The sequence below is a fragment of the Musca autumnalis genome, unplaced genomic scaffold (genome assembly GCF_047663935.1).
Source record: "Musca autumnalis isolate F117 unplaced genomic scaffold, ASM4766393v1 scaffold_1, whole genome shotgun sequence".
Classification (NCBI taxonomy): domain Eukaryota; kingdom Metazoa; phylum Arthropoda; class Insecta; order Diptera; family Muscidae; genus Musca; species Musca autumnalis.
The window spans coordinates 130,306,721-130,328,893 of record NW_027411644.1 but is presented as its reverse complement, the minus strand read 5'-3'; positions in this window follow the sequence as shown (position 1 = coordinate 130,328,893).

Below are 22,173 nucleotides of genomic sequence, written 5' to 3'. Positions count from 1 at the left end.
CCACAGTAATAATCTTTAACAATAAAAGACATTAACCAGGTGAACAAAAACTTGAAATGGCCTATGGTGAATACAACCAGGGTGACAAAAACTGTAATGTACGATTGCATGAAGAAGATTCTGACGTCAAATTCCTGGAAAAGTTGGAAGAAAAGAAGTTGTAAATCGATGGCGTTCCTACCTTTGAAATGAAAAAAGTTAAAACCTTTTAAAAATAGACACAACTACCATAAAAACACCAAAAAGTTCAAGTTTCAAAAATTCGTCGTGTTCAATTATAAGGGACTGGAGAGTGTTGTGAGTTCTCTAGAACTACCTAAAACTAGAGTGGAACTGTGTGTGAAAAACTATGAAGAAACCACCAGAACAAAAAAACAACAAGCTGATTTTGTCAGGGCGATTTAATCAGTAAAAAGCAAAGAACATCGATTAGATGAAGGAAGAAATTAAGTATGCCAATGAGTCGCTAAAGGAGTTGATGAAAGAAATTGTGGAGAGGCTATATAAAAACTGGCACGACATACTGAAGGTAAAAAGCTAATAAAATAAATGTTCATTTAAATATTACTTTTTATAAAATAATTACTTTTATTTAATAATTAATTTTATGGATAATATTGTATAATTAATTTTATAAATAAAAAGGGCGGTACGGATTCAAAAATCGAAAAACCTAATGCAAATGTTGTTAATGACATCGTCGTTAAATTTGAGTATCCCACTATTTATTTAATCAAAAATTCCTACGCTAGAACAGCTTCATTAGCAATGAATATAGGTTTAACCTGCCATGTATTCATAAATTGAAATTTTTGTTACTTTTGTTTTTGTATTTACTCAAGACATATTTATAGAAGGTAGATACATGAATTACAATAAAAAATAAATTTTACAAACACAACATTATTGAAAAAAATAAAATGTCAAGAAAATATTTAATAATATGGTGGTTCCAAAAAAAACATTTTAAAAATATTAAATATATTGGCAAAATGGCTTGGGCATTGGATATATATTACCTTTTTTTTTTTGATTTTTAATCATGGCTGGGGAGCTAATTATATAATTTAGTACTTAGTTATTTTTAGGTTTAAGTTTCTACTAGAATACTGTTAATACTATACTTTGGTATAAGAGGCTTTAGTATTATTTAATGGAATCAATAATAAATATGTAAATAAAAATCCTCCTCAGAATAAATGTATTACATTTTATTACATGTTAACGATGACAAATGTACATATAAATTTTCATTTTAAATCTCTTAAATAAAATACGCTCGACGTATTTCGGTAGTACAGTAATTTCTGGTTACCTGCATCATTCATACCTGCAATTTGGCCTTTCCTGACCAAAAATCATTTTTTAGGCAACTATTCTCTAGAAATATATTATGCTTTAGAGTACATTCAATAGCTGCATTTTAAGCATAGCTGCATCAACATTTTGGCGATTTTACATAATATTGGCTGTAGAATTTGTATATAGCTGCACAACAAAAAAGAATTAAAAAATTGTTGCGGACTCAAAATAATAAAATAAATTCATGTTGTTTCCACTTTTTTCGATTTTTTTTCATCCAATTACGCGAAAAATTGATATCCGTCTGCTCCAGGAAAAAACTTTCAATATCAATTCCTGAGACTTTGCATGAACGTATAATTAGTCCAAAACTAGCTGAAGAAGAACAGACGGAGATCATTCCTGAATCTTCTAATAAAAGTTAAGTTCCTCCAAAAGAACAGAAAGAACAAACGAAAATCGCAAACACAATTCTTGAATTTCTGCATGTTGCCACCCGCAGACGCCATAATTTGGTGGATTCCGTAAAGGAATCATATGAGGAAGTAGGCGTAAACTTGGTTAAAACCAAGTTATGCGGCACAGCTTGAAATTTGATTTCAAAGGAATCAGCTCTAGCTGAAATAGTGGCCACTATCAATTCATCAGTTAGAGGCGAAAGTTTTGACGTTCTGAATGGAAGCTCATGAGCGCTAAGCAAGCTGGCGAAGAAGTCAATATTTATGCCAGGAAACGGCATATTTAAGTGACGGTTTACCAAATGACACTGCAAAGAAATATACAACAATTTCAGTAGTAAAGGCAATAATAAAAAACACGCCAATAGAAAAAGTCAAAACTGTTATGGAATCTGGACAATTCCGTAACATGACTGAGGTAATATCCACATTCATTAATAGCTGTAGCCACTGGTCAGCAAAATTGTGTTTTGACATTTGGCAAGCAAAAGCCTAAAAATAATTTTCAGAAAAACCGCGGAGGAAGACGTGGGTTTCAGTAGTAAATGCAATAATGAAAAACTCGCCAATATAAAAAGTCAAAACTGTTATGGAATCTGGACAATTCCGTAACATGACTGAGGTAATATCCACATTCATTAATAGCTGTAGCCACTGGTCAGCAAAATTGTGTTTTGACATTTGGCAAGCAAAAGCCTAAAAATAATTTTCAGAAAAACCGCGGAGGAAGACGTGGGTATAATAACAGATGATGATTGTCGTGGAAATTATAACGACAGACTAGGTCATAGTAATAATAATAACGGCAACGGAAATTATAACAGGGGAAAAATGTTAGGGTTCTCCCAGGATCCCCTAATACCTCCACAGTAAATGTATACCATCTAAACTTATCCCTCTATAGTTACATTTCCATAAAAAACATCTTTAAATGGACAGAGGTCAACCTTTTTAATCGACACGGGTGCAGATATATCTGTAATAAAGGTCGGTAATGTTATAAATGAACGTATTGATGAGGATAAAACAAAAAAAATTAGTGGTGTTGGTCATGGTTTGGTACGAACCATTGGAAAAGTTGCAGCAGATCTTATTGGTGAAGATTTGCTCATAGGACATGAATTTCATGTTGTCCATGACAACTTTCCAATTCCATCTGATGGAATTATTAGTATGGATTTTGTAAGGAAATATGATTTTCTTCTTGATTATCAAGAAGATAATGACTGGATTATCCTAGACATATTGCCATACAAATCTGTCAAGGTCCAAAACCTAATTCCATATCTCTTCCAGCTAGGTCTGAAGTCATAAGAATTATTAACATTAAGACCACTGAAAACGAAGTGTTAATACCTAACCAATTGATACTAACTGGCGTATACATTGGAAGTATTATAACATCAAGTGCAATGCCTATGGTAAAAATTATGAATATGACAAACAATGATATTGTCATTACGGATCCAAAAATTAAATTTGAAAGATTAAGTGACTATGAAATAGTACAAAAGAACCATACAAATGATAATGATAAAGAAAAATTGAAAAAACTTTCAAAAAATTTTCAAAATTTTATTGAGAACAAACTCAAAAATTTATGCTCTGAATTCATAGATATATTTGATTTGGAATCCGAAAAAATAACAACAAATAATTTTTACAAGCAAAAACTAATATTGGTAGACAATGAACGCGTATACATAAAAAATATAGAACGCCACATTCTCATAAAGAGGAAGTGAATAGGCAGGTCGATAAACTGGTTAACGATGAAATAGTAGAACCTTCAGCATCGGCATACAACAGCCCAATTTTGTTGGTTCCAAAGAAATCGTTACCAGGATCTGGCCAGACAAGATGGAGATTAGTCGTGGATTACCGAAGAATAAGTAAGAAACTTATAGCCGACAAATTTCCACTTCCTCGCATAGATGACATTTTAGATCAGTTAGGCAGAGCCAAATATTTTTCTTGTCTGGATCTAGTATCTGGATTTCACCAGATCGAACTAGAAGAAGAATCAAGAGATGTGACATCCTTTTAAACAGATAAAGGTTCTTTCAGATTTAAGAGATTACCATATGGTATTAAAATTGCTCCAAATTCATTACAACGAATGATGACCTTAGCTTTTTCTGAACTTTCACCAGCCCAAGCCTTCTTATACATGGACGATCTTGTAGGGATTGGCTGCTCCAAGCCGCGGAGGAAGACGTGGGTATAATAATAGATGATGATTGTCGTGGAAATTATAACGACAGACTAGGTCATAGTAATAATAATAACGGCAACGGAAATTATAACAGGGGAAAAATGTTAGGGTTCTCAAAGAAGAAAACCCGGGAAACTCCCAGGATCCCCTAATACCTCCACAGTAAATGTATACCATCTAAACTTATCCCTCTATAGTTACATTTCCATAAAAACATCTTTAAATGGACAGAGGTCAACCTTTTTAATCGACACGGGTGCCGATATATCTGTAATAAAGGTCGGTAATGTTATAAATGAACGTATTGATGAGGATAAAACAACAAAAATTAGTGGTGTTGGTCATGGTTTGGTACGAACCATTGGAAAAGTTGCAGCAGATCTAATTGGTGAAGATTTGCTCATAGGACATGAATTTCATGTTGTCCGTGACAACTTTCCAATTCCATCTGATGGAATTATTAGTATGGATTTTGTAAGGAAATATGATTTTCTTCTTGATTATCAAGAAGATAATGACTGGATTATCCTACGGAATTCTGATTATCCTAGACGTATTGCCATACAAATCTGTCAAGGTCCAAAACCTAATTCCATATCTCTTCCAGCTAAGTCTGAACTCATAAGAATTATTAACATTAAGACCACTGAAAACGAAGTGTTAATACCTAACCAATTGATACTAACTGGCGTATACATTGGAAGTATTATAACATCAAGTGCAATGCCTATGGTAAAAATTATGAATATGACAAACAATGATATTGTCATTACTGATCCAAAAATTAAATTTGAAAGATTAATTGGCTATGAAATAGTACAAAAGAACCATACAAATGATAATGATAAAGAAAAACTGAAAAAACTTTCAAAAAATTTTCAAAATTTTATTGAGAACAAACTCAAAAATTTATGCTCTGAATTCATAGATATATTTGATCTGGAATCCGAAAAAATAACAACAAATAATTTTTACAAGCAAAAACTAATATTGGTAGACAATGAACGCGTATACATAAAAAAATGTAGAACGCCACATTCTCATAAAGAGGAAGTGAATAGGCAGGTCGATAAACTGGTTAACGATGAATTAGTAGAACCTTCAGCATCGGCATACAACAGCCCAATTTTGTTGGTTCCAAAGAAATCGTTACCAGGATCTGGCGAGACAAGATGGAGATTAGTCGTGGATTACCGAAGAATAAGTAAGAAACTTATAGCCGACAAATTTCCACTTCCTCGCATAGATGAAATTTTAGATCAGTTAGGCAGAGCCAAATATTTTTCTTGTCTGGATCTAGTATCTGGATTTCACCAGATCGAACTAGAAGAAGAATCAAGAGATGTGACAGCCTTTTCCACAGATAAAGGTTCTTTCAGATTTAAGAGATTACCATATGGTATTAAAATTGCTCCAAATTTATTACAACGAATGATGACCTTAGCTTTTTCTGGACTTTCACCAGTCCAAGCCTTTTTATACATGGACGATCTTGTAGGGATTGGCTGCTCCAAGCAGCATATGTTAAAAAAATTTAAGAGACGTATTTGGCATGTGCCGAAAACACAATCTTAAATTACACCCTGAAAAACTTACTTGTTTCTGTCGTGAAGTGACATTTTTAGGTCACAAATGTACGGACAGTAAATATTCGATAATTCAAAATTATCCCACACCAAAAATGGTGATGAAGCTAAACGCTTCGTTGGATTTTGTAATTATTATAGACGGTTCATTCCAAATTTCACCGAATTATCTAGACACCTTAACAGACTGACTAGGAAAAACGACGCTTTTGAGTGGACCGATGAATGCAACAAAAGCTTTGGAAATCTTAGAAGTCTACTACTCAGTCCAAGGATTTTACAATACCCAGGTTTTCAAAAACAATTTTGTATCACAACAGATGCAAGTAAACATGCATGTGGTGCCGTGTTAAATCAAGACCACAATGGTATTCAATTACCAATTGCATATGCATCTAGATCATTTACTAAGGGAGAGAGCAATAAGTCTACAATAGAACAAGAATTAGCAGCCATACATTTGGCCATTTAATATTTTAATATATATGGGAACAAATTCTTGATAAGGACAGATCACAGGCCACTAACATACCTGTTCTCTATGAAAAACCCTTCGTCGAAATTAACTAGGGTAAGACTTGACTTGGGGAAAAGAAAACAATGGTGCAGATGCACTATCGCGCATTGAATTCAATGATATTAAAAATATTGAAGCCAACTCGACCATGACGGTGACTACGAGACTTCAGTAGAATCTAGGCAATTCAAACGAGATAAAAAATCCATTGCCTAAAGAATTGGAAAAATTAAAAGTGTATGAGGCAATAAATGCCCAGGAGCATAGAAAAATGCCAAAATTTGCATTTTACAAAGGATAATGTAGTTATTCAAAAAGGAATGGTAATCCTTTCTAAATTCATGTTGCAGGATATTGTTATTAATAGAAATGTAGATTTAGATCCCTTCTGAAAACTATAACACTATCCATCGATGATAGCATAACAAAAATTCTAGGAACAAATATGGAGACGATTAAAACTATTCGAAATAAAATCTTGCAAGATATTAAGTTCACAATTGTGCTCAATCCTAAACTTATAAAAGTTACATCCAATTCAGAAAAATTAAAAATCATTCAAAAATATCATGATGATCCCATAACGGGCGGATATCCAGGTATCTCAAGAATGATCAAAAATATAAGACTTAAATACCATTGGAAAGGTATGGTTAAAGACGTAACCAAATATGTCAAACAATGCCGAAAATGCCAAATTTGCAAACATTCTATTAAAAACAAAGAGTCGTTAATAAAAACGCCAACTCCACAAAAAGCATTTGACAGACTTATAATCGACACTATTGGACCTCTACCTAGGTCGAATTCACAGAATGAATACGCTGTGACAATAATGTGCGATTTAACAAAATATCTAGTGGCTATACCAATTTCTAATAGATCCACTAAAAATGTTGCGAAAGCCATTATGGAGGATTTTATTTTGATATATGGTCCTCTGAATTCAATATTGACTGTCATGGGTACAGAATACATAAATCAAGTGCTCCTAGAACTATGTCAACTGATGAAGTTTGAAAAATTAAATTCAACCCCATACCACCATGAGACACACGGTACTGTTGAGCGATCTCACAGAACCTTTAATGAATACTTAAGATCGTATGTTTCATTAGATAAATCCGATTGGAATATTTGGTTAAAATTTTTCCTTTACTGTTATAATACTACTCCGTCTACAGCACATGGATATTGTCCATTTGAATTAGTATTCGGAAAAGTACCAAAATCCCTAGATTTTACGCAAAAAGAGCGCATAGATCCTGTCTATAATATTGATGCGTATGGGAACGAAATAAAGTTCAGGCTACAAGCAGCCCAACGTAGAGCCGCTAGTCTTATTGAAAATGCTAAATTGATTAGACAAATAGCCTCCATTGAGAAAGCTAGTGCAGCTGAAATAGCAGTGAATGATTTTGTTTGGGTCCGTAATGAAAGTTGTCATAAATTAGATCTACTCTATAAGGTTATCAGAATTGATAACCATAATAATGTCGATATATTGGAGGAAAATGGAAAAGTATTTAAAGTCCATAAGAATTGATCGAAAGTGTGTTATAAATAACTAATTTTATATTTATATAGACTTTCTTGGTAATAAGATAATATGTATCGATCGGATCCCTTAATTTAAATTTTTTTACAACAAATTAATAATCAACCTAATATAAATATATATAAAACCTAACTTGATTTCTATAAAAGAAACCGAAATATATTTTTTCCGGAGTATTTACCAATTTAGCACACATTTAGAAACAAAGAGGCTCAAAAAAAACTAAATCAAATTTAACAATATATATATACATATGTATACAATAAAATAAAATTGAAAAAAAAACAATAAATATAATAAAACATATTATAAATAATAACTATATTATGTAATAATAATATGTATTTCACCAAAGCTACGAACAATTAATAATATTATGAATAATCTATATATATAAAAGAGTAGTGAGGTGAGTGACTGACTGACTGATTGACTGATTGATTCATCAACGCTCAGACGAAACGGCTGAAGCTAGAAACTTAAAATTTTAAGTGTGGGTTGCTGTTGATGTGTATGTGTGAGATAAGGCTGGATTCCTCGAAATTCGAACTGGAAGGGTACGAAAAGTACAAAAAGGTACTAAATATGGTACACTTTGTATTAGGCAAACGGTAACAGCTAGAATTCTGAAATTTGGAATGAGGGTCACTGATGGAGAGTTAGAAAGATGTACCAAAGGGTTTTTGGAAATTCGAACTACAAGGGTACGATAAGTGCTAAATGGTACAGAATTCATTACAATTTGGATTTGTTTGAACGGATAGAGCTGGAATCCTGAAATTTGAAATTAGGGTCAGTTGTGGAGAGTAACAAAAAAAGATTTTTGGAAGTTCGAGCCATAAGTGCACGAAAAGTACTAAATGGTACTAAATTTAGTACAATTTGGATTTGGGTGAACGGATAGACCTGGAATACAAACATTTGGAATGAGGGTCACTGATGAAGAGTAACAATGAAAGGTTTGTGGAAATTCGAACTATAAGGGTACGAAAAGTACTAAGTGGTACTAAATTTGGTACAATTTTGATTTGGGTGAACGGATTGAGCTGGAATACAGACATTTCGAATGAGGGTCACTGATGAAGAGTGACAATGAAAGGTTTTTGTAAATTCGAACTATAAGGGTACGAAAAGTACTAAATGGTACTAAATTAAGTACAATTTGGATTTGGGTGAACGGATAGATCTGGAATGCTGAAATTTGAAGTTAGGGTCACTGGTGGAGAGTAAAAAAGAAAGGTTTTTGGAAATTCGAACTATAAGTGCTCGAAAAGTTCTAAATGGTACTAAATTTAGTACAATTTTGACTTGGGTGAACGGATTGAGCTTGAATCCTGAAATTTGTAATGAGGGTCACTGATGGAGAATAACAAATAAAGGTTTTTAGAAATTCGAACTATAAGTGCACGAAAAGTACTAAATGGTACTAAATTTAGTACAATTTGGATTTGGGTGAACGGATAGAGCTGGAATCCTGAAATTTGGAATGAGAGTCACTGATGAAGAGTAAAAATTAAAGGTTTTGGAATTCGATCTATAAGTGTACGAAAAGTAATAAATGATACTAAATTTAGTACAATTTGGTTTTGGGTGAACGAATAGAGCTGGAATCCTGAAATTTAGAATGAAGGTCACTGATGGAGAGTAAAAAAGAAAGGTTTTTGAAATTCCAATTTAAAGTATACGAAAAGTACTAAATATAGTACAATTTGGATACGGGTTAACGAATAGGGCCGGAATCCTGAAATTTGGAATGGGGGTCACTGATGAAGAGTACGAAAGATGAGCCAAAGGTCGAAAAGTCCTAAATGGTAGTGAGTTTGATGATTTGGATTTAGATTTAGATTTGAAGAGCTGGAATCCTGAAATTTGGAATTAAGATTACTGTTGGAATATAGAATTGAGATATGGAGGTAGATTTAGAAAATCGCAGTACTAAATGGTACGGAATTCGCTAAAATTTGTATTTGCGTGAACAGATTACTATTGGAGTGTATGATTCAGGGAGTTTTAGAAATTCGTACTTATGGAAAAGTGCTAAATGGAACTACATTGGCTATAAATAAGGTTTAGGTGAACGGATAGAGCTGAGATGTGAAAGTACATTTTGGAAAATCTTGTACGAAAAGTGCTAAATGGTACAAAATTTGGTACCTTTTGGTATTTGCTATATGGTATAGAACTTCGTACAATTGTGATTTTGTAAAGGTTAGAACTGGAATTTTGAAATTCGGTATTAGATTAGCAATTGGTGTTTAGAGTGGATGTAGGGAGGAGGTTTTGGAAAGTCGTACTTATTTATACAAATAGTACTAAATAGTACTATAATGGGTTTCAGGGGAACAGATAAATCTGGAATATAAGGAAGTAATTTTTGCAACGTTTACTTATGTGTACGAAAAGTTTGGTAACATGTTGGTACCAAAACCATTTTGGTATTGTGTAAACAGTTAAGGTACTAAATTTGGTGTTGGGTGTAGGAACAAAGCTGGTATTATATAATTTGGAAATACGCTATTTGTACAAAAAATACGAAATGGAAAAATATTTGTTGTGAAGATCACTCTAAAATTTGAGACAAAGTTCTGAGTTTGAAAAATTGTACTGAATATTGTTCCATTGATTTGATGTTAACGCCAAGGCGTTTGTAAATAATGTACTGAAATTAAGTAGTCAAACGTGAAGTATCTTTTCAACAATGTTCTTTGTTCTGACCGTTTTGGTATGTTAATTTGAAAACGTGGTCCAATGCGACAATTTTGTTAACTAGAAGTTACATACCCCCTGATAATAAAAAAGCCTAAATTGAAATGCCTCCAAAAATTTTTCGGTTATATACGGTTGACATTTTTTGTAAAAAAGTTTTTCTAACCTTTCACGCCCACAAATTCCGAGTTTCGGTTGGAAAATGTGCAGAAGATCTTCAAAATACTCTAAATCTTCAAAATATCTCTTCTAATAAACGTAGATTGATGTGGACATTTTTTAAATTAAACTATTATATCCTCTGATTATTCAAGGTCCAAATTTAAAGAAAATTGGAAAATATAGATTTGTTCTTCTTTTAAAATACACTAAGTCGAGAGGTACGTTATATGGGGATATATGAAAACGTGGATTTTTATGGCCATTTTGAATGCCGAAAATTTAACGGACGTATTCGGGTTCTGGGCGAAACCACTAAAGCTAGAAGCTTGCATTGTAAATGTGCGTGATTATTGTTGTGAAGGGGTGAGATAAAGTTTAGTGTTTGGAAATTCGTACTGGAAGAGAATGCTGTGTTAGTGAAGGATTAAAACCAGGAGTCAAATCTGGAATTTGCAATATGATACGTAGTTTTGGAAATTCGAAATAAAAAATATGGTAGTTGTGTAGGGATGCGATACGGCAGATTTTTTTTTTTTTTTTGTAAATTCTGACTACAATCGAAAAAATATTGGTAATAAAAATAGATCTTAGTACAACAGAATCTCCAAAATTCACTATTCCCGTATTAAATATTGTTTATATATATTTTGTTCCCTTTCCGCATACGAAGTAGCGGGCATTTGCTAGTATATAAATAAAGCGACGTAAACTTTCAAAACACCGATACACGTGTCTTCTTTTTTTCCGGTCCTATTTCATAATCTGGCCGAATTATCTTGTAATTTTTTTGTGTGTTGTACAGTGTTATAGATGATTAGACATCGGATTTTGCATATTTGCCTATTTTTTAATAATAAAGATACGAAGATTCTGATTGGACCAAAATTCGTTTCAAAGAAAGCTGAATTTAATAACAGGGTTATATGCAAAAAAAAATGCAAAATATGCAAACAGACTTTGGCCGAAAATCGTCATAAAAGTCGTAAAATTGTCATTTAAAGTTGGAAAAACCATCAAAAAATACTTAAAGTGTTCTAAACTAAAACCTTGACCTTTAACGTCGATTTTTTTCTGCAGATTATTATGTTATTGCGACCGTTTACGATAGTGTAGTGTAGGGTATAAAAATATGGTATCGTAATACCATTTTTTTATTATTAAACTATGAAAAAGTATAAAATTTGTGGAAGCCGCATAAACCTTTTAGTATTGTTAGAACAAACTCAAAATTTATGCTCTGAATTCATAGATATATTTGTTTTGGAATCCGAAAAAATAACAACAAATAATTTTTTTTTTAGTAATGATAACGAGGCAATATGGTAACGAGGCCAACAAGTAAGTCTTGTGGAGTTTGTCAGATCACAACTTAATGACGTTATATTAAAAAGCAAAGTTATTAAAACTGATAATTGCAAGAGTAGGGTAAACTTTTATTATAACAATATGGCTGTTTAAGTTAGAAACTCTCTATTGGTATTTTCACTACAAATCTCCAGGGAGCCTTTGTTCGCCTAGTTCGGATCGCAGAGAGGCCTCCCTTCCTTAAGTGTTCTCTACAAACCCTCTGAGAAACTATGTTCGCTTACGGCGGACCGTAGGGTGATATTTCCAATCATTGCCCTACAAATCTTCTCAGAGACTATGTTCGCTCAGTGCGGATCGTAGAGAGTACTCTCTTGGTAGTGGAATTTCTCTGCAATTTCTCCCTGGAACTATATTCGCTCAGTTCGGATCGTAGTGAGAACTTTCCAATAAGCAGTGATTGCCACAGCCTTGATTCACTCTCGGTCTTTATACACAAAACACTTATAAGTCATCTCTTCACCAGTACGGAAATACTTCTCGGTTTACTCGCGAATTGTAACGCGTCTCACCCAATACAAGGTAAAGTCATCAGCACTTTTCGCCTTAATAAATCACCCTACACACATTATTATTATACAAACTATAAAATCTTTGTTGTTTTATTTTTCTCCTCTTTTATTTATCGGTAACACTCGGGTTTGTATCACCATTGCTCATCTCCACAAACAACAACTATTCTCTGCGGCCTTTCTGAGCTATCACCTAAACATTTGGTCCAGTCGAGCCGGATAAGTTCCTTTGGATTTTGTTGTTGTCCACCCACATTTCATCCAATCGAGACGGATTAGTGGATAATTTACACGGTGTTGTTAGTGCTAATCGCAGTTTTTGTTCTCTACTTCAGCGCACAAAAAGTTTCCCCAATCACCCCTCACCGCCATCCTCATCAACAAAACCATCCAATCGCATCACCAACAACAAATATTTCATCAAAAAACATACCAGGTATGTAAATTCAGTGTTTTCCATAAGTGAGCATATCGGGAGTGTTAAATTTTTATCTCTTTTCGCATAAAAAATATTTTGGTTACTGATCGACTTTAATTCACCCTATCGGTCGGTGATTACAAACAAATACGGTTAAAATCTTAATACAGTCCACACACTAAATCATTTAAATAAAAATTATCACCAAAATACGGTTGCATTCCCTCTGAAATATTAGCAAAATATCGTTTATTTTGTGAATTTAATAAATCTAATATAAAGCATACTGTGTTTCTTTATTATTCACAAACAAGTTAACAAGTGTAGTGATCGCCAATACGTGTTGTTGTTATATTATCTCGGTTTATTTTCTCACTATCCCTACATCCATAATTATTTCCAAAGGGAGAGCCCTTTAGTGAGAATTGCAACAACAAACGTCTTACAAATCACCCGCCTTTTTTAGCTTCACCTAATAAAACGAAAAAAAAAACCTACCAACAACAATTCAATACGTTGTGGTGTCCCTACCTGCTTACCTACTAGTACATACCAGCATACGTCTACTGCGGCATCGACGTTGTGTGTATTTTCGTTTGTTGTACATATTCGTTATTTCTACTGCTACAGTGGGTTGCAGGTGGAAAATTATTTTTTATATAAATTATTTTACTATTTTTTCGGAAAAATAAATATTTGCACATTTTTTGAAAAATAATCGGTTTTCTTTTAAAACGTTTTTTGGACATCGTACACCCTACAATCGGCATTATATATTTATATTTTAGTAAATATAACATATATATTTATTCAAATATTTAATATAAATTTATATTCTTATACTAAAATCACCTTTTTTATTAACATATTTGAATTTTCGGTTGCGGTTTTTTGCTTTTTTGGTTGCTCTGAAGTAGTGCACCCTACATTCGGTCCCTTTGGAATTTAAAATTTTAAATTTTTCACAAGGAAAATTCCCAAAATTTTCGGTTTTCGATATTTTGGCCATTTGTGTTTTCCATTTCACAAAAAATAATCGATTTTGGACATTCAGTCATTGATTCACCCTACACCTCGCTGCTAAAACAATAAATTCAATTGATTTTTTGCAGCTTTTTGGAAATTTGTTTTTTTTGCAATTTTTGAACAGATTCGCGGGAATTTGTTTAATTTTTCGGACATTTGGTTTATTTTTGTTTCCTCTTCACCTAAATAAATTTGTTTTGGAGCTTTTAGTCCTTGAGTCACCCTACACCTCGTGCAAAAATTAATAAACTCTATTGAATTTTTGCAACTTTTTGTTCATTTTTGTGAATTATTCCTACTAATTCGTGGAAATTTGTCTGACAAATTCTCTACAAAGAAATTCTGTACAATGCCGGTCACACCTTTAGATCACTTTATCAGAGCATCGGATGCTTTGATCAAATTCGATTCCCATTTCAACCAAATGCGGGATGATCAGTTAGATCAGTACGACTTAGAGTTTCGTAGCACAGATTGGACAAGCTGTGGTCAAAGGTCCAATTAACATACGATCGTTGCCTCGATTATTTAATGTCGGCGGTAGATTCGAAAAAGGATGACATAGATTCGTTAGATAGTAAATACGAAGTGTGTCATCAGACTTACATTACTTGTAGGTCAACTATGAATCGCAAATTGGGCAAAATTCTTCAATCCTCCAAATCTTCATATCACACCTCTATAAATGGTTCGGATCTTTCGGCAGAAGAATTTCACGGTGACCAAGCAAATAATATGAGTATCGTCGACACCTGCATCTCACGAAATCGGTACTCAGGTGGATCCTCCTTCCATTCAAAACAGGCTTTATACTCGTGACTCAATCTTTCCTTCACCAAATCCGGATAGTGTACATAACCTTGTACTTCCTCCATGCGACATAGAAACCTTTCATGGTGATATCTTATCGTGGCCGACTTTTCGAGACCTTTTCACCGCGATATATGTAAATAATTCTGGTCTTAGTGACATTGAGAGACTCTGTCATTTAGTTAGAAAGACAGACGGCGAAGCTAAAGAAATTGTATCTAAGTTCCCACTAACTCACCGTAGCTTCGTCTTAGCATGGACAGCTCTCAAAAATCGGTTTGACAATAAACGGGTTATTGCCAATAGTCACTTGAAGCTTCTCTTTGATCTTCCATACATCGATCGTGAAACTAGTTCGGGATTGAAAACCCTTCAGCGCGGAATAAATAGTTGTTTATCTGCTATGGCCGTATATGATATCACCACAGTACATTGGAACCCTATCATAGTCTTCATTTGTATTCAGCGTTTACCGCGAATAACTGTCACTCTATGGGAACAGAGTGTTAGAGACAAATCGGCTTTGTCTTCTTGGGAAGACTTGGATTCATTTATTTCTGAAAGAATTCAGACTCTTGACTGTTTGCGTGATATCAAAGGCCCTGAACCCAATAAAAAGTCTTCTTCGAAAGAATTCAAATCACCTATCACCAATAAATCGGTCTCTAGAAAATTAAATTCACTTTCCAAGTTAACTTGCCTTCTATGTCCTACGGAAATTCATTCTTTGCGATCTTGTCCAAAGTTTAAAAAATTGCCTTTTGACCAAAAATCTTCTACGGAGAAGAAACAAGGCAGTTGTTGGAATTGTCTTTCACGGGGTCATACAATTAAAACTTGTACTAGCGCCCATAATTGCAATATGTGTCGTGGAAGACATCACACCCTCCTCCACCGTTCTACTAATTCACCTCCCTCAACTCCTTCATCAAATTCTACACCTTATTCTTCTCGCAATTCTGTACTTCACCACAATGACAATATTGCTTCTACATCCACCGGCGCCAACCCAACTATAGCAAATCAGCAAGTTTTCCATACATTGCACAATCGTAATCTTCTTCTGGGAACTGCTATAGTGAATCTAATCCATAACGGTAAAGATTATCCAGTTAGAGCTCTGATCGATCCAGCATCAGAGGGTTCTTTTATCTCAGACACCATAAGAAAACGGTTAAATTTGCCTACTTGCTCTTCTCTAGCTCGTATTTCAGGCGTAAATGGAACGGTATCAGCTAGTACTCAGAAAAGTTGTTCTCTGAAAATCGGTTCAAGAATCAATTCTTCTTTGGTACTTCAAACGGAAGCATTTGTTCTCCCTAGGATATCGGATGATCTTCCATCTTTCTCAATAGATCCCGATATAACACATCGTTTACCAAACATTCGATTAGCTGATCCACACTTTGTTGATAGTACACCGTAGAACTATTGATTGGAGCTGATCTATACCCAAAAATCCTCTTAGACGGAATTCACCAAAATATACTCGGTTCACTTCTGGCACAAAATACGGTATTTGGATGGATCCTAACTGGTCCAATGTCCTCTTCTCCCCATCATTTGAATTAATTATGTTCAAACGACTGCACCACCAGACAACCAAAAACCGTGAATACTTTATTATTCTCACCAGGATGTATTTTCTATCGGTTTCTCCTCGTTAACATGAGATTTATTTTTACCTTCGCCATTTTTATTAGCTACGTAACGGCTATCGCTTTATTACAGACCAGAATTAAAAAGAATGGAAAATTTGAAATCGGAAAAGCTCACCTAACTGAATTTACATACTTGGGTTAGAAACTCTCTATTGGTATTTTCACTACAAATCTCCAGGGAGCCTTTGTTCGCCTAGTTCGGATCGCAGAGAGGCCTCCCTTCCTTAAGTGTTCTCTACAGACCCTCTGAGAAACTATGTTCGCTTACGGCGGACCGTAGGGTGATATTTCCAATCATTGCCCTACAAATCTTCTCAGAGACTATGTTCGCTCAGTGCGGATCGTAGAGAGTACTCTCTTGGTAGTGGAATTTCTCTGCAATTTCTCCCTGGAACTATATTCGCTCAGTTCGGATCGTAGTGAGAATTTTCCAATAAGCAGTGATTGCCACAGCCTTGATTCACTCTCGGTCTTTATACACAAAACACTTATAAGTCATCTCTTCACCAGTACGGAAATACTTCTCGGTTTACTCGCGAATTGTAACGCGTCTCACCCAATACAAGGTAAAGTCATCAGCACTTTTCGCCTTAATAAATCACCCTACACACCACTATTATTATTATACAAACTATAAAATCTTTGTGTTTTATTTTTCTCCTCTTTTATTTATCGGTAACACTCGGGTTTGTATCACCATTGCTCATTTCCACAAACAACAACTATTCTCTGCGGCCTTTCTGAGCTATCACCTAAACAATGGCTGAAGCTGGTAATGATCCCAAGAAAGGTTGTACTTTTTTAAACGGAATCCTCAGTAGATCTGCGAAAAAAGGATATTGCTGTTAAAATGAGCAGGGTGAAAGGCTTTTTTAATAACGTTGAAAAGGCAAACTATTTAAATAGATATTTTTTGAGTTCAGTTGAGTAGTGAAACAGAATATTGATGATGACTTTAACTATGCAACGTAAGATACCTAATATGACATATTTGTCGAAGTTAGCATACTTTCTGTATGCAACTAATAGTATCACAATACTCAAGTTATCATACCTTCAGTATGTAACTTTACACTCTCACTGCCCTTGTACAAATAAATTGTACATATTTTTGGGTCAATTTTAGCCACTAGGAAAAATCAGACAATTAAAAATAAATATTCCAAATATGAATTTCCCAGTGCCATAAAATACCATATGAGTCATTGCGCGCTAGCGCAGACGATTAGTGGTTAATGCATTTTAATGTGTGGAAAATTATGAGCGGTCGTAAAATCAATTTGTGTGCACTAATAATAAATAATAAGATAAAGTCGCTCAGTAGGCAAGATGCACATTTAAGTGCAGGGAAAAAACAACCCTCCATGTGCTCTGTTAAACTGAGTGGATAAGATTAGGCTAGGTTAGATTATTTTATGTAGATCTTAAGTAAAATATTTTAAAATAAAAATCAGAATCGAAATAGCAATCGACCCGTGCAGTTGTGCGTGTTTCCTTTCTCAACATTTTGGCCAATCGAGCCATCACAAATTCACAATACAAAGATATTGGTTTGTGATCGAACTAGCGACTAAAAAAAATGATTCAAAAACTGAGTTTTCCCCCACCAGTGGTAAGAGACTCAGTAGACTCCTTATAAAAATATTAAGATCAGCTCTTCTCTAGAAAAGAAGGGAATTGCTGAAAAAAGGCCATAGGGGGAAACAAAACAAAAATATGAATATTGTAAAGAGCCATAGGGACAGAAACAACACTTGCCCATAGGGGCAAAGAAATTCGGTTGTTGAAAAAAAGCCATAGGGGCAAAAATATAAAAAACTAGCAAATGCCCGCTACTTCGTATGCGGAAAGGGAACAAAATATATATATAAAATATTTAATACGGGAATGGTGAATTCTGGAGATGCTGTTGTACTAAGACCTATTTTTATTACCAATATTTTTTTCGATTGTAGTCAGAATTAACAAAAAAAAACTGCCGTATCGCAACTACCATATTTTTTATTTCGAATTTCCAAAACTACGTATCATATTGCAAATTTCAGGTTTGACTCCTGGTTTTAACCCTTCACTAACACAGCATTCTCTTCCAGTACGAATTTCCAAACACTAAACTTTGTCTCACCCCTTCACAACAATAATCACGCACATTTACAATGCTAGCTTCTAGCTTTAGTGGTTTCGCCCAGAACCCGAATACGTCTGTTAAATTTTAGGCATTCAAAATGGCCATAAAAATCCACGTTTTCATATATCCCCATATAACGTACCTCTCGACTTAGTGTATTTAAAAAGAAGAACAAATCTATATTTTCCAATTTTCTTTAAATTTGGACCTTGAATAATCAGAGGATATAATATTTTAATTTAAAAAATGTCCACATCAATCTATTTTGAAGATCTTCTGCACATTTTCCAACCGAAACTCGGAATTTGTGGCGTGAAAGGTTAAAAAAACTTTTTTACAAAAAATGTCAACCGTATATAACCGAAAAATTTTTGGAGGCATTTCAATTTAGGCTTTTTTTATTATCAGGGGGCAAATAACTTCTAGTTAACAAAATTGTCGCATTGGACCACGTTTTCAAATTAACATACCAAAGCGGTCAGAACAAAGAACATTTTTGAAAAGATACTTCAAGTTTGACTTCTTAATTTCAGTACATTATTTACAAACGCCTTGGCGTTAACATCAAATCAATGGAACAATATTCAGTACAATTTTTCAAACTCAGAACTTTGTCTCTAATTTTAGAGTGATCTTCACAACAAATATTTTTCCATTTCGTATTTTTTGTACAAATAGCGTATTTCCAAATTATATAATACCAGCTTTGTTCCTACACCCAACACCAAATTTAGTACCTTAACTGTTTACACAATACCAAAATGGTTTTGGTACCAACATGTTACCAAACTTTTCGTACACATAAGTAAACGTTGCAAAAATTACTTCCTTATATTCCAGCTTTATCTGTTCCCCTGAAACCCATTATAGTACTATTTAGTACTATTTGTATAAATAAGTACGACTTTCCAAAACCTCCTCCCTACATCCACTCTAAACACCAATTGCTAATCTAATACCGAATTTCAAAATTCCAGTTCTAACCTTTACAAAATCACAAATTGTACGAAATTCTATACCATATAGCAAATACCAAAAAGGTACCAAATTTTGTACCATTTAGCACTTTTCGTACACGATTTTCCAAAATGTACTTTCACATCTCAGCTCTATCCGTTCACCTAAACCTTATTTATAGCCAATGTAGTTCCATTTAGCACTTTTCCATAAGTACGAATTTCTAAAACTCCCTGAATCATACACTCCAACAGTAATCTGTTCACGAAAATACAAATTTTAGCGAATTCTGTACCATTTAGTACTGCTTCGTGTACATTAGTACGATTTTCTAAAGCTACCTCCATATCTCAATTCTATATTCCAACAGTAATCTTAATTCCAAATTTCAGGATTCCAGCTCTTCAAATCTAAATCTAAATCCAAATCATCAAACTCACTACCATTTAGGACTTTTCGACCTTTGGCTCATCTTTCGTACTCTTCATCAGTGACCCCATTCCAAATTTCAGGATTCCGGCCCTATTCGTTAACCCGTATCTAAATTGTACTATATTTAGTACTATTTAGTACTTTTCGTATACTTTTAATTCGAATTTCAAAAACCTTTCTTTTTTACTCTCCATCAGTGACCTTCATTCTAAATTTCAGGATTCCAGCTCTATTCGTTCACCCAAAACCAAATTGTACTAAATTTAGTACCATTTATTACTTTTCGTACACTTATAGTTCGAATTCCAAAAACCTTTCATTTTTACTCTTCATCAGTGACTCTCATTCCAAATTTCAGGATTCCAGCTCTATCCGTTCTCCCAAATCCAAATTGTACTAAATTTAGTACCATTTAGTACTTTTCGTGCACTTATAGTTCGAATTTCTAAAAACCTTTATTTGTTATTCTCCATCAGTGACCCTCATTACAAATTTCAGGATTCAAGCTCAATCCGTTCGCCCAAGTCAAAATTGAACTAAATTTAGTACCATTTAGAACTTTTCGAGCACTTATAGTTCGAATTTCCAAAAACCTTTCTTTTTTACTCTCCACCAGTGACCCTAACTTCAAATTTCAGCATTCCAGATCTATCCGTTCACCCAAATCCAAATTGTACTTAATTTAGTACCATTTAGTACTTTTCGTACCCTTATAGTTCGAATTTACAAAAACCTTTCATTGTTACTCTTCATCAGTGACCCTCATTCCAAATGTCTGTATTCCTGCTCAATCCGTTCACCCAAATCAAAATTGTACCAAATTTAGTACCACTTAGTACTTTTCGTACCCTTATAGTTCGAATTTCCACAAACCTTTCATTGTTACTCTTCATCAGTGACCCTCATTCCAAATGTTTGTATTCCAGGTCTATCCGTTCACCCAAATCCAAATTGTACTACATTTAGTAGCATTTAGTACTTTTCCTATACTTTTGATTCGAATTTCCAAAAACCTTTCTTTTTTACTCTCCATCAGTAACCTTAATTCTACATTTCAGGATTCCAGCTCTATTCGGTCACCCAAACCCAAATTGTAATAAATTTAGTACCATTTATTACTTTTCGTGCACTTATAGTTTGAATTCCAAAAACCTTTCGTTTTAACTTTTCATCAGTGATCCTCATTCCAAATTTCAGGATTCCAGCCCTATCCGTTCACCCAAATCCAAATTGTACTAAATTTAGTACCATTTAGTACTTTTCGTTCACTTATGGTTCGAACTTCCAAAAATCTTTATTTTGTTACTCTCCACAATTGACCCTAATTTCAAATTTCAGGATTCCAGCTCTATCCGTTGAAACAAATACAAATTGTAATAAATTTAGTACCATTTAGTACTTATCGTACCCTTGTAGTTCGAATTTCCAAAAACCCTTAGGTACATCTTTCTAACTCTCCATCAGTGACACTCATTCCAAATTTCAGAATTCTAGCTGTTACCGTTTGCCTAATGCAAAGTGTACCATATTTAGTACCTTTTAGTACTTTTCGTACCCTTCCAGTTCGAATTTCGAAAAATCCAGCCTTATCTCACACCTACACATCAACAGCAACCCACACTTAAAATTTGAAGTTTCTAGCTTCAGCCGTTTCGTCTGGGCGTTGATGAATCAGTCAGTCAGTCGCTCACCTCACTACTCTTTTATATATATAGACTAGCAAAGTGCCCGCTACTTCGTATGCGGAAAGGATATAAGAAAGAAATAAACAATAATATAATGGAAATGGCGAACACTGAAAATTTTATTGTACTTATACCAATTTTAATCAATATTTATAGTTTAAAAAAGTTCAAAAAGATCAGCCATATCTCACCCTTACATGTTAACAGCGAGACCAACATTGCACACCAATACTCACACTAAATCCAAAAAAAAAACAGATTCCAGAACTGTCCCTACACCCAACAACAAATTGAGTGCCATTAAGTACTCTTCCTTCACTTCACCAGTAAACTTAATTTCAAATAACAGGATTCCAGCGCTATCAGTGCACTCAAGTTCAAGTTGTACCATTTGGTGTATTTCGTGCCCATAAGTACGAACTTCAAAAACTACCTGCATGTCTCAATCCTACACTCCAACCGTAGTCTTACCAAATTTCAGGATTCCGGCTCTATCCGTTCCCCCAAATACCCACTGTACCAAATTTAGTACCATTTAGTACTTTTCGTACCCATAAGTACGAATTTCCAAATTATCTCCATCCCATACTACAACATCCAACATTTCCAAAACTACCTTAATCCTATACTCCAACAGTAATCTCAATTCCAAATTTAAGGATTCCAGGTGTATTC